The sequence below is a fragment of the Bubalus kerabau genome, chromosome 4 (genome assembly GCF_029407905.1).
Source record: "Bubalus kerabau isolate K-KA32 ecotype Philippines breed swamp buffalo chromosome 4, PCC_UOA_SB_1v2, whole genome shotgun sequence".
In the NCBI taxonomy this organism is placed as follows: Eukaryota; Metazoa; Chordata; class Mammalia; order Artiodactyla; family Bovidae; genus Bubalus; species Bubalus kerabau.
Window position 1 is genome coordinate 46,757,330 of NC_073627.1, and position 14,168 is coordinate 46,771,497.

Genomic DNA, 14,168 nt, shown 5'->3' on the forward strand with positions numbered 1-14,168 from the left:
TTCATTTTAAACCCTTCCACTGTTTTTTTTGGGGGGGTGGGGGGCAGGGCGTGGAGCACACCGTGCAGCTTATAGGGTCTTAATTCCCCGACCAGGGACTGAACCCAGGCCCACAGCAGTGAGAGCCCAAGTCTTAACCACTGGACTCCTGGGGAATTTCCCCACTATTTGACTTTTAAAAAACAAGACTGTATCAGGTTCTTGTCGTTGCTGTAACAAATTACCACAGTCTTGGTGGCTTAAATTAAAAGACGCTTACTCCTTGGAAGGAAAGTTATGACCAACCTAGACAACATGTTAAAAAACAGAGACATTACTTTGTCAACAAAGGTCCGTCTAGTCAAGGCTATGGTTTTTCCAGTGGTCATGTATGGATGTGAGAGTTGGACTATAAAGAAAGCTGAGTGCAGAAGAATTGATGCTTTTGCACTGTGGTGTTGGAGAAGACTCTTGAGAGTCCCTTGGACTGCAAGGAGATCCAACCAGTCCTTTCTAAAGGAGATCAGTCCTGGGTGTTCATTGGAGGGACTGATGTTGAAGCTGAAACTCCAATATTTTGGCTACTTGATGCGAAGAGCTGACTCATTTGAAAAGACCCTGATGTTGGGAAAGATTGAGGGCAGGAGGAGAAGGGGATGACAGAGGATGAGATGGCTGGATGGCATCACTGACTTGATGGACATGAGTCTGAGTGAACTCTGGGAGTTGGTGATGGACAGGGAGGCCTGGCGTGCTGCAGTTCATGGGGTTGCAAAGAGTCGGACACGACTGAGCAACTGAACTGAACTGGTGGCTTAAAACAGAAATTTACTCTCTCCTAGTTCTGGAGGCCAGAAGTCTGAAATCAAGATGTTTCTAAGGCCATGTTCCTCAGAGATTGAAGGGTTCTTCTCTTCTAGCTTCTGGAAGCTGCCATCATTTCTGCACTATGCCAGTCTCTCTCTCTGTCTTCACATCACTGTCTCTGTGAGTGTCAAATCTCCCTCTGCCTTTCTCTTATAAGCACACTTGTAGCACTTAGGACCTACCTGGATAATCTCGGATAATCTCCCAATTTGAAGATCCTTAACTTCAGTCGTGTCTGACTCTTTGTGATCCCATGGACTGTAGTCTACCAGGCTTCTCTGTCCATGGGATTTTCCAGGCAAGAGTACTGGAGTGGGTTGCCATTTCCTTCTCCAGGGGATCTTCCTGACCCAGGGATTGAACCCAGGTCTCCTGCATTGCAGGCAGACGCTTTACCCTCTGAGCCACCAGGGAAGCCCAATTATATCTGCAAAGACCCTTTATTCCAAATAAGTAACATTCACTGATTCTGAGTACTATTAGGATATGGACATATCTTTGGGAGCCATTATCAGCCTACTCATGCATTAGTTTGATTAAAAAAAAAATCCTAAATTATTCTACAACTTGAAGCTTTTCAGTGACTACCCATAGCTTCCAGGATCAAGTTCAAATGAGGTACTGGTTAAAAATATAGTCTCTAAAGCAAAAGCAGAGGAAACAAAGGAAAAATAGGAAAATTGGACTTCAAGATTAAAAACTTTTGTGCTTCAAAGGATACCATCAAGAAAGAGAAAAGACAACACACAGAGAAAATAACATAAATGATAAGAAACTTCTATCTAGAATATACAAAGAGTTCTTGCTGCTGCTAAGTCGCTTCAGTCGTGTCCGACTCGGCGCGACCCCAGAGACAGCAGCCCACCAGGCTTCCCCGTCCCTGGGATTCTCCAGGCAAGAACACTGGAGTGGGTTGCCATTTCCTTCTCCAATGCATGAAAGTGAAAAGTGAAAGTGAAGTCGCTCAGTCGTTCCCGACTCTTAGCCACCCCATGGACTGCAGCCTACCAGACTCCTCTGTCCATGGATTTTCCAGGCAAGAGTCCTGGAGTGGGGTGCCATTGCCTTCTCCGACAAAGAGTTCTTAGGACTCGATAATAAAAAAGACAAATAACAATTGTTAAGCGGGCAATAGACATTTCTTGAAGGAAGATATAAAACTGACCAAAAAATACATGAAAAGATGCTCTCCATCATTAGTCACTTAGGCAATACAAACCAAACACAGTGAAACACCACTTCATACTAGCTAGGATGGGTGACGATAAAAAAGACAGTAACAAGTCCTGGCAAGGGACAGAGAAACTGGAACCTTCATGCACTGTTGGTGGGTTATTCATTAGTCATAATATCCCCAAAGTGGAAACAACTCAGATGTTCTTCCACTGACAAACGGATACATAAAATGCAGCCTATCCATATAATGGAATATTATTTGGCAATAAAAAGGAATAAGGCATATGATACATTGCTATAATATAGATGACCCTTGAAAACACTGCCCTAAGCGGAAGAAGCCAGTCACAAAGGACCAGGTATTGTATGATTCCATTATACGAAACGTCTAGGGTAGACAAATCTATGGTGATAGAAAATGGATTAATGGTTGGTTGGGGTGGGGGTCTAGAGGGAATGGGGGATGGGTGACTGCCAATGGGTATGGGATTTCTATTTTTTTTTTTTTTTTATTTAGGTGTTTATTTTTGGCTGCACCGAGTCTTCACTGCTGTGCGAGGGCTTCCTCCAGTCGCGGCGGCTGAGGGCTACTCTCTAGCTGCAGTTGGAGGTGCTTCGTTGCAGTGACTTCTCGTTGCGGAGCACAGGCTCCAAAACTCGGGCTTTGGTAGTTGTGGTGCACGGGCTTAGTCACCCGGCGGCATGTGGGATCTTCCTGGACCGGGGATTGAACCCGTGCCTGCTGCATTGGCAGGCAGATTCCTAACCCCTGGACCACCAGGGAAGTCCTGATATTTCTTCGTGGGGTGATAAAAACGTTCTAAGTGGATTGTGGTAATGGTCACACAACTCTGAATATACTAAAAACCAGTGAATTACATGCTTTAAATGAGTGAAGTTTATGACATGTGAATTCTATCATAGATAGATGATAGATCAGTAGACAGACAGTCCGCAGACTCACAGTCTTGGGTCCAGTCTCAGTTCCATGAGAAGGTGTAGGTGGATGAGAGAACGTGCACGGAAGACCTCAGCACAGTCCCTGGCACTGGGACTGTAGACACCCTACATGTGACCGCTGTTATTATCTACCCGGCATTTGGATCACTGTGGGACTTGGTCCTGGCCTACCTCTGGCCCCTTTACACCCACCTTAACCCCTTTTCAGGGCAGTTGCCACCCTGCGTCCCCTGCCCCCAGCTATGCTACCTCTTAAGTGTCCCCTGAAACAGGCTCAGCACATCCTGCTTTCACTAGAATACTCCCCCTGCCTTCACCTGGTTAGTTCCTCTTTTCCTCCCCTTCTGTGTTTCCTGAGCCCTTGTCTCCCAGGAAGCATCCCCTACGGGCTCTAAGACCGCCTGCCCTTCCTGCCAGGTCCGCTGTGGTCCCCTCAGCTCTGGGTACAGTCTCTCGTGGCACTCGCCATGCTCCATGGCATCTGTCTGCTGTATCTTATTCATCTTTCCACGCTCAGTGCCAAGCAGAGGGACAAAAATTTAAGAAGTGAACGTGCTCAATGGCCGCTGGGCCTAAAGAGAATTAGTGCTGTGCCAGCAGCAGAGCAAAGTCTCTCCCAGGAGAGAGGAAAGAAAGATTTTTTCTCTTGTTTTCCAGGCTGAAGAAGTCGGTTTCTCTGGGGATGGGGAGCTTGGCATGACCACCCTCGTGCCTTATCTTCCATGTGCAGACGTGCCCACCGCCTGCTTCCCGTGGAGTGATGGAGGGATGGACGCAGGCCTGTCTTGTGACCCTGTCGGTTTATTAGCACTTTACTGAAGCGCGTGTTCAGACACGTGCACTTAATGGAAGGGACAGCTGAAGAGCAAAGCCAGCGTGATATTCACACCGTGCAGCATAGGGAAAAATGCATTTGCAAACCCCGTAGGAGGTAATGCTCAAAAAAAGCCCACAGTCTGGGGACAAGAAGGAACAACTCCTTTCTAAATATTCCCCGTAACATAAGCACAGCTGGTGAAGAGTCCAGGGAGGCCTGTGTGAAACCGCCTCTAACCCTCAGAGGTAGTGAGCGCCCTACCCCGAAGGCACCCACACTGGGGAGGGTGACGTGGGGAGCGAGATGCTGGATTCGGGGACCCTTAGCTCCACTCCAGTGATTAGAAGACGTGATGTGCCGATTTGAGTGTCTGGTGGGAGTTATCTGGAATATGAGGGCTGCCACTCTGCACAACTCTGGGATGCCCTCTGCGTCACAGTCTAGGTGAGAGGCACCCCCCGCAATCCCCCACCGTACCCCCGATGAAGTGCCACCCTGCAGGGACTCTGTAGTTGTTATGGGCAACCGGGCTAAATCTTGATTCCAGACTCCTGTGTCTATTACAGCAAAACGGGCTTGCTTAATTTTTTCTTTTAAGGTTTGTAGTATCTTTATTTATTTTTAAATTATTTTTCATTGAAGGATAATTGCTTTACAATCTTGTGTTGGTTTCTGCCACACATCAACATGAATCAGCCACAGGTATACCTGTGTCCCCTCCCCCTTGGCTTGCTTAGTTTTATATGACTCTGGCTTTTTTTTTTTAAAGAACACTGTCTAAATTGTACACCCATGGCTTAACGAAACGGTGACATATTTTAAAGGAAACTCCAAACCCAAGGAGGGCTGAGTTGGTAAAAATTTTCATCACTGGTCACATCTTGGGGTTGTACTCCAAACAAACGCTAGCCATTTGTCTCTTGGCCTTGGTGTATTTTATCGGTTAGTCAGAAAGGCCACTAGCTCTCAGGGATCCTGGGAAAAGATGCCAGATGTCGTGTGTGAAAGCCAGCACATTCGCCTACAGACAAAGCAGACCCAACTACACATTCTGCATGGGTGTCCCGTCAGGAAACAGCTTTTCCTTCTCTTTTTAAAGCCATGTCACACACCGTGCAGGATCTTAGTTCCCTGACTAGAGATGGAACCCAGGTCCCCTGCATTGGGAGCATGGAGTCTTAACCACTGGACCACCAGGGAAGTCCAGGTATTCCTTCTGTTTATTAAAACGGAAAAGAATCAGCACTGGCATATGCACACACATGTGTACATATGTGTGTACACACATGCACACACCCTCTTCCTTCCATATATCATACATATTAGAATACTATATTAGATATTTAATACATATATTAAATATGTTTGGTGGCGCTAGTGGTAAAGAACCTGCCTGCCAATGCAGGAGACATAAGAGACCCAGGTTTGATCCCTGGGTCGGGAAGATCCCTTGGAGGAGGGAACTGGCAACCCATCACTCCAGTATTCTTGTCCGGAGAATCCCATGGACAGAGGAGCCTGGTGGGCTACAGTCCATAGGGTCGCAAAGAGTCGAACATGATTGAAGCAAGGTACTTGGCATGCATATAAATATAAATTAGTCGAATTTCCTATCTTATTAGTTGATTCAGTAAAATATGTGATGGAAGATAAAATGAGTATTTTTAGTTCTCCGTGGTTTTTGCTTCTCTAAATTTCTTCTTCCTTGTTCTGAGCATAGACCTGAGCCACGCACGCGCCTTGCAGCACCAACGCCGAGTCACTGCTTCACGTAGGGGAGGGCGGGAGGCGCCATCTGTCCATGTTCCAAGGTCCCCGCAAGCACCCCATCCTCTCGGACCTCTCCCTGCCGCACACGATGGCCCCCCGTCTACTCCTTTCTTTAGGACGAGTGGGTAAGAACACGGGCTGAGGAGTCAGCGAGGACTGAGCTGAAATCCTGACTCTGCTGCTGACCAGCCGTGGGCACCTCTGGTGAGGAACACAGCTCCTCTGGGTCTCAGCTTCCTCATTTGAAAAATGGGAGCAATACCCGCCTCATTTGGGGTTACGAGAAGCTTAAGGAGAAAAGCTCACGGAAAGCACATGGCTCAGTGGCAGCGCCCAGCCAGTGGTCCACAAACGGCAGCATCTCCTCTATTGCGTTGCTCTCTGAACAAATTCTGCCCCCATTATTAGGCTGTGAGCCCTCTGAGGGATCTGATGTTTACTGAACAGAAATGGGGAAATGGATCTGAGAGGACAGAAAAACCACAGCACCTCCTATTGACCTGGTGCTCCTGGAGAATCACCACCACACCCTTCCTCTGCCCCACTTCTGCTCCTAATCAATCCGACTAAGGCCTTACTGCTTTACCAGCAAGGTGGTGGATTTCCACCAGCAAAGACAGCAAGCTATGAATGGTTATGATACATTTTTACTGTAATATATAACCTCTCTGCTCAAATATCATATGCAATTGACCACAGGAATGACAGGCCTGCTTTCTAAAGGTTATGCAGATGATTTTTTTGTTCCAAGCTAAGTGTCTCTCTTTCTACACTATATTGTACTATAGAATACAAGTAGGCTGACATACTTTCCTCCCTTGCTTCTATTTGTATACAATTAGGATTTAAGGTCTGTTTTCTCTTTTCTTGGCTTTTCTTTTTTTTCCCCCTCAAGGACTTGGGATACTTGAGGGTATACATCTGAAATCCTGGGGTAGATTCCTGTGATCATTAATTTCATCAGGCTTGAACAGGGCAAGCTTAGCATGGAGACTCACACGATGCTTTCATACTCCGAGAATAACAGGCACTGAGGCCTTCACAGGCCACGTGGCTGCCGATTCAGTCCTGGGTTCCCCTACCTTGGAATCCCGCAGGCTGCCTGTATAAGGGTGCTGAGCAGTTATTCACTCTGATGCTGTGCTGACAGAAATGGCTCTCCCAGCTATAGATTTAGGCACTTGGAGGGCTGAACAGTAGCTCATCCACTCTCTAGTTTTTCTTTGGAATTCAGTAATGAACTCATTAAATCACCAACTTGTTGTGACAGGAAGTCATTCAGATGCTGATGCTATTGCCATGGAAACCATCCCTCCGCTCTGAGCTCTGTCTCTGCTGAGGAGCACCCCAGCTCCATAATTACTGTCATTCCCCCAAATAACACTGAGCCATCACGGCTCCAAGCAAATCCAGAGCAGGGCAGGCAGAGTCTCTATTCTGCTTTCAGACGGATCCTTGTTGGTTTTGGTGTATTTTTAGCACACATTTCTCTTCTGTACCAGTTGTCTTTTAAATGCCTACATGCTGGCTCCTTTCCAACACCTTTCTTAGAGAAGCAGACAAAAGATTTTTTGGGGGGGATAACTGTCAGGGATAGGGATTAAAGGGAACCCACTGCTTTCCCAAATCTTTGTGCTTCCAAATATAGAAACAAATGAGTTCTTCTGCCTTTTGAGACCCTGAGAAACAACTCAATTCTCTTATAGTTCATCTTTTATAAAACCTAAAGGTTTATGGATAGATGAGTAATGCCCGGATGCAAGCTCAAAGACGCAACACAAGTGCGAAGTGTTTCATTTGTTTTGTTTGTGCTATCTAGGCTATTGCTGAATGCCAATACCCAAATTTGCTGAATGCCAAGACACAAAAAGAGAGAAAGTACACTCCTATCTGGAGTGGCAATCAAGTTTTTTTTTTTTGAGATAAAAATATTTTACTTATAAACAGGATACAATTTGGTACTAAATACCAAATAACTGGCTGAAAAATAGAAAAATTTCATCAAAATTTTAATTTAGCATTCTATAGGTATGTAAACATGTTAAGACTTGCCATATTTAAGATTTATTTTTCAGGTTTTTTGTTTTTTAATTAATTTTTATTGAAGTACAGTTGCTTTACAATGTCATGTTAAATCAAGTCTTTTTTTGAATATGCCATGGCACCTGGTATACAGGGAATTTTAAACATAACCATCTCTTAGCAAATGAGAGACACTGTACCAGGCATTTTGCATTCTGTTTCATGATTTAAATTTATCTGCATGAAAATCCCATGAGGCAGATATTTTTATTCCAGTTTTACAGCTCAGGAATGTACAGCTCAGAGCAATTAGGTAAATTAAATAAATTCCATTCTTTTCCATACTGCAGAGCTGTTAACCACATCACACGTGCTGTGCCCGCAGGCATAAAGGTGTGACTTCTGTTGCCTGAGAATCATAGGTGCCTGGATTACAAAAAGTCTTTCATGACTCTCTGTTTCAACTAACCAACCCCTTTTAGGACATCCCAGCTCATTATCTGCTCTCAGCTTGGGTATCACCAGCAATGGAGAATTAACTAAAAGCAGTCTGTATCTGGACAGCTTTCTCAGAGAAGCCTGTTCTGCCCATGAGCAAAGAGCAATCATCCTGGGAGCATCTACTGAGCGCGAAACTGAGGCCATTTGGTTGTGGCTGAGAGTCCTCTAGAATATCCAGGTACGGGTGGGAGAAGAGGGCGATGAGAAGGAACTAGGTTAGGGTCTGCTTGAGCGCAACAAGAGCATCTCAGCAGACCACTGACTCTGTGACCATTTGCTCTTTGCAGAAGAAACCTGTTCCCCAGAGCCAGTGGGAAGCTGTGTCTTTTCCCCCCCTTTCTTTAACTTGGTGACCATTTATAATTTTATTTATTTAAAAGCTTTTTTGGAGTGCACTGGCTTTACCATGTTGTGTTAGTTTCTGCTGTACAGCAAAGTGAATTGGTTATATATGCATCCCTTCTTTTTTATTTCCTTTCCAGTTAGGTCATCACAGGGCACCAAATAGAGTTCCCTGTGCTACCTGGTAGGTTCTCAATAGTTACCGATTTTATATGTGGTGTCAGTGTATATATTCCAATTCCAATCTCGCACCCCATCCCACCTCCCCCTTCCCTTTGGTGTCCATACGCTTCTTCTCTATGGGGGAAGCTATGTTTTGAGTGAGACTCAAATCATACACACACGTGGAAATATACTCTCAACAAAAATGCATATCTGTTCCAAACAGAAATACCAACATTTAAAGAAGGGCAGTAAGCAGTGATCCAGCTTCTGAAAATGTTAGCAAGGTCAGGGGAAGAATACCATGCTGACCTTGCAGCTTCACAAAGTTCTGTGTTTGGTGCTGTGAGGATCATTTCTTTCTGCCCCAGGGAATGAGGTTTACTCCTACAAATGCTCAACTGCCTATGCCTTAGACTCTACACTCCTTGGTGGCAAGTTCTGTAATATGTGCAGATATGTGTTACCTGAATGATCCCTGACAAGCCTCTTTAACCCAAGTGCCTCTCTTTCCTCATCTGTAAAATGAAGGATGCTGCTAATTACATTCTCTACTTTATGGGAGTATGGCCAGATTGAGCTGCAAAGTGCAACAAACAAACAAACAAAACACAAAAAACCCTGAGAAAAGCATCAAATCTATAAGAAAAAAAAACTGTGCCTAGGGACTTCCCTGGTGGTCCAGTGGCTAAGACTCTGCACTCCAAATGCAGGGGGCCTGGGTTTGATCCCTGGTCAGGGAACTAGAGGCCACATGTAGGAACTAAAGAGCCTGCACGCCACAACTAAGACCCAGTGTTGCCAAATAAATAAAAATACTAAAAAAAAAAAAATTCCCAACTCAGTATTTGATGAAAGGGAATATGTAAACATAAACAATTTCAAGCTTAATATTTACCAGAAGTGAGATCAAATCTCTTTACAATGATCATGAAAACCAAAATGATTTTCTAAGCTTGGAGCAATGATTCCTTTGAAGCAATATTCAGCATAAGAATTTTGATAATACAGGGTTGTGATTTGTTTTTTTAGTGTTCACTGTCTCATGACCTAACCTGTTGCAAAGATTAAAGCAAAATTTTCCAGTTAATCACAGAGGATTAGTAAGGCCTCTATAATTCTGCATCAGTAAAAAAAAGAGCAGATCACACAGAGTCCAATGTTTTTAGTCTTTATAGGTTTGTTTTCTAAGTAACTTAAAAAGGTACTTGTGAATATACTCTGCCTAATTCTCAAAAGTATTTGATAGCCTACAATAAAAGAAACAGAAATAATAAGAGTGAAGTAATTTGAAAAGAATCTTTTCATCCAATTCACAGCCATTTCTTCTTAATAATACCTATGAAACAGAATTCAGCTAGAGTTACAAATATAGAGATCCTCTATAGTTTCTGACACTGAAAATATTTTATTCACCGTAACCAAACATAGAGCTGGTAGGAAATGACTTCTGGGCGAGGGGGCGGGCTGGGGTTGGGGGAGTCTGTGAAATGGACTGAACTACGGGACTTGAAGAGAATGAACACGAATACAATTATGAAGTGGATTAAATCAAGATGCAGCGCACACCCAGATCACGTGTTTTATTTCCATTTGGATGTAACAGCTAGTTTCAGGCAGAATATGCTAAGACAGCGACACAAAAGGGAAATGAGTCATTGACTAAATACCAGAAAAGCTTAGGCCAACTGGCTAGACAGAGACTCAGCCATGTCTTTTTCTGCCTCTGTTCCACTTCTATATCCTGAAAGCGCCACCTTATCATAGGAGGGAAATCTTTTTGGCAAATATGCCTGGGACACATCCAGCTGTACTCTTCCTCCATGTCAAACACACACACACACACACCCCCGCATCCACGAGGCTTAGGGATGCATGTGGTGTACACACACACACACACACACACACACACACACACGCATCTAAGAGGCTTAGGGATGCATGTGGTTTTTTTTCCCCAGCAGTCTTACCTCCATAATTATGTTTGACCTAGACTAACATTAACATATTTTGCTCTTCCTGAGCAAGCAGCAATCAGCATGAGGTTCCACCTTCCTTGGATCATAGCCCATCATCCTTTCTCTCTCTCTCTCTCCCCCCATTCCCACCAGCATAAAAGCCCTGGCACAGGAGCTCTGTCTGTCTTGCTGACTCTCTGGTATAGTGCCTGGCATATTGTTGGTACTCAATAAACATTTCCTGGGTGAGCTGAAAAAATATTTTCAGTATCTCCTAGAAGCTATCTGCTTTTTCCTCAGCCTAAAAGCTTGTACAAGTCTCCTCATTAAGTAAAAGACCAAAAAAGTCCACCGTTGTCTTCTCGCCACAAGCCATGAAATACCCGCCAATTAAACCACCCATCACGTCAGTGCCCTTGTAGCTACTGTCTTCTCTCTCATCACACCTTATAGCCAAGCTTCTTAAGAGAGTGGTGGTGGTGGTTTAGTCGCGAAGTCCTGTCAGACTCTTTGTGATCCCAGACTGTAGCCCCCAGGCTCCTCTATCCATAGGATTTCCCAGGCAGGAATACTGGACTGGGGTGCTATTTCCATCTCCAGGGGATCTTCCTGACCCAGGGATTGAACCTGCGTCTCCTCCATTGGCAGGACGGTTCTTTACCACAGAAGCACCAGGGAAGCCCCCCTCTTAAGAGATCAGTTTCCGTATACCATCTCTACTGCTGCAGTGTTCATTCTTTAACAGTATTCTTCTGCAATCCATTGCCTCCCTCCCTCCCTTTCGTCTGTCCACCTACCCTTTTTCCTCCCATCTTTCTTTTTCTCTGCTTCTGTAAATATATATCAATGCCTGCGATGTACTAGGTACTGCACTGGGAATATGTATTGAAAAAGACAGAATCTCTGAAGTGGAAGTGCTCTTGATCTGTGCGAGAAACAGGTGTGTCAACTTGAGAGTCTTAAACTGGGGTCCAACTCCCCTGGCTGTGCAGGAGTGTGCTATACTAAGTGACGACCTGGAACAAACCCAGCACGTATACAGATGACAAGGAGCCCCGTGGGAGAAACTGCTGAATTTCATTTAAAAAAGGTAGATGAGAACAATGGATATACAAAGTTTTGTTTTTTTCCTGGCAAACTGGCAAATGAAATCCAGTGCCAAATGAGTAATTTGGTACAGGAGGCATGTGGATAGTTGTCTGGTAAGAGTGTAAAATGGCATAAGCATTAGAGAGCTAATCTAGAAAAATGTATAAAAAGCCTTGAAGAATGTATACACATTGGCCCTACAATTCCACTTCTAGGAATTCCTAAGGAAGCAATCATGGATATAAATAAATACACCTCTCCAGCTGCAGTCCATGGGGTCGCTAAGAGTCGGATACGACTGAGCGTCTTCACTTTCACTTTTCACTTTCATGCATTGGAGAAGGAAATGGCAACCCACTCCAGTGTTCTTGCCTGGAGAATCCCAGGGACGGGGGAGCCTCGTGGGCTGCTGTCTATGGGGTCGCACAGAGTCGGACACGACTGAAGTGACTTAGCAGCAGAAAGGACACTTAGAGAAGCCTTAAGGGAAGCCTGGCGTGTTTCAGTCCACGGGGTTACAAAGCATCAGATACGACTGAGCGACTGAACAACAACTAAAGACAATTATCATCGCATTGCTTATAGTACTAAAAACTGCAGACATTCTAGATGCTCAACAGTTAAGGGTTGACAATGAAACAATATACAGAAATAAATTTTGGTTCATTTTCAGCATGAAATACCATACAGGTATGCAAAGTTGTGCTGGAGGAAAATACTGAGTGACCTAGGAAGACATTTTCAGAATGTTTGCTCTGCATCCTTAAGGGAAATAGCAATTATAAAACAGAATGTATTAAAAAAAATCTCATTTTTGGAAAACTGTATCAGAATGCAAAAGAAGATACAGAAATGTTAACAATAGTTTGCATGTGCGCTTACAGATTTTTTTCTTTAGTGTCTTTGTGTACATTTCCCCAAATTTCCTCATAAAGAGTTACTTTTGTTATCAGAAAAAGTATTTTTAACTAGAGACACAAAAATTCCCTTCTGTTTTGGCTGCCTGTTGTCTACTGGATGAAACCCAAATCCCTTTGCCTGATAAGCGAGGGCTGTCACAATCTGGCTGCTCCCCGGCAGTGTCCCAGCCTGCTCTTCCGGGCAGAGACCCATATTCAAGGCTCCCCAAGTCACATGCTTATCCATCAACAAGCTTTGTCTTTCTAAACCTTTGCCTGCACAGCCACGCCTCTCCTTTCCAGCATGCTCAAAGGATTGCTGAACTCCTCATCCTTCTAAATGGCCTGCCTCTCCAGTTCCTGATCTTCTCACAACTCCACAAGCCTTGGCACCAAAGTCTTTTCTGCCTCAGGGCCTTTGCACCTACCATTTTCCTGCCTGGCTTTGTCTTTACACGACCAGCTCCTTTCCATCTTTCAAACCTTAAATGTCACCCCTGGGGATTTTCCTGGTGGTCCAGTGATTAAGAATCTGCCTGCGATGCGAGAGACCCAGGTTCGATCCCTGGGTTGGGGAGATTCCCTGGAGAAGGGAATGGCTACCCACTCCAGTATTCTTGCCTGGAGAATCCCATAGACAGAGGAGCCTGATGGGCTACAGTCCATGGGGTTACAAAGAGTCGGATAAGACTGAGTGACTAACACTTCTGCAATGCAGGGGACTCGGGTTTGACCCCTGGTTGAGGAATAAGGTCTCACACGCCCAGGAGCAACTAAGCTGATGTGCCAGAGTAGTTGTGGCATGCTCCTGGAGATCCTGCGCCACAACAAGGAGTCCACACGCCGCAACGAAGGGTTCCAAGTGACGTAACCAAGACCTGATGCAGCCAAATAAATGGGTAAGTACTGAAAAAAGATGTCACCTCTGCACTTGGCTCTTTCTGACCACTCTATCCAAAATAGGTCACCTCCTTTAATTCTGTGTCTCAGAACCCTGTTATTCCTCCTTAGCATTTGCTACAGGAGAGAACTATTTTTATTCACTTGTTCACTCATTTTAGGGGGATTGCCCCACTTGAGTATAAGCTCCAGGAAGACAGGGGCTATGATCTGACCTGAGGCCTCACACCTGGTAGAACAAAGTTCTTTCCAGAATGGACAGACAATGGGAAGGCCAGATGTTCTGTATGCATCCCTGTGTCTTCCTGTGGGATGCTGTATGTTCATCTCCACCAACCTTTCCCTATCTGTATCTTTACTTGTTTATTTATTTGGCTGCACAGCTTGTGAGACCTTAATTCCCCAACCAGGGATTGAACCTGGGCATATGGCAGTGAAAATGGGGAGTCTTAACCACAGGGCCACCAGGAAATTTCCTTTCTATCTGTATGTTTAAAACCACTAATGCAGTTGTTCCTAACAGACCCTGAAATGGACTGTAGGTACTCTGAGATGGAGACTGGGTGCAGGGTCAAGGTCCTGTCGCACACTGCAGATGCTCAACAAGCGTGTGCTCCGAATGAATGGAGGAGGCGCTTCCAGTGGATGGAGGAAACCATTCTTGGGTTGAGCAGTTGCTGCAACTCACACACATGATGAGACACTGCCCACATAAGTCTTACACTT

General features: G+C 44.8%; 2 protein-coding genes and 1 non-coding gene across 6 annotated transcripts in view; 2 read left to right on the forward strand and 1 right to left on the reverse strand.

The window, feature by feature from the left end:
* Positions 1-3,963, forward strand: part of CDK5R1 (cyclin dependent kinase 5 regulatory subunit 1) — a 51,962-nt gene extending 47,999 nt beyond the window's left edge. For all 3 annotated transcript variants that reach the window (XM_055577250.1, XM_055577249.1, XM_055577251.1), the window contains one exon: positions 3,640-3,963. The gene's annotated coding sequence lies outside the window, so the exon portion shown is untranslated. The remainder of the gene's footprint in view (positions 1-3,639) is intronic.
* The window catches only part of MYO1D (myosin ID), a 361,374-nt gene that overhangs the window by 42,990 nt on the left and 304,216 nt on the right, over positions 1-14,168 (reverse strand). The window lies entirely within an intron of this gene.
* Positions 9,267-9,339, forward strand: TRNAW-CCA (transfer RNA tryptophan (anticodon CCA)). The gene has a single exon. It is a non-coding gene; the product is annotated as a tRNA-Trp (tRNA).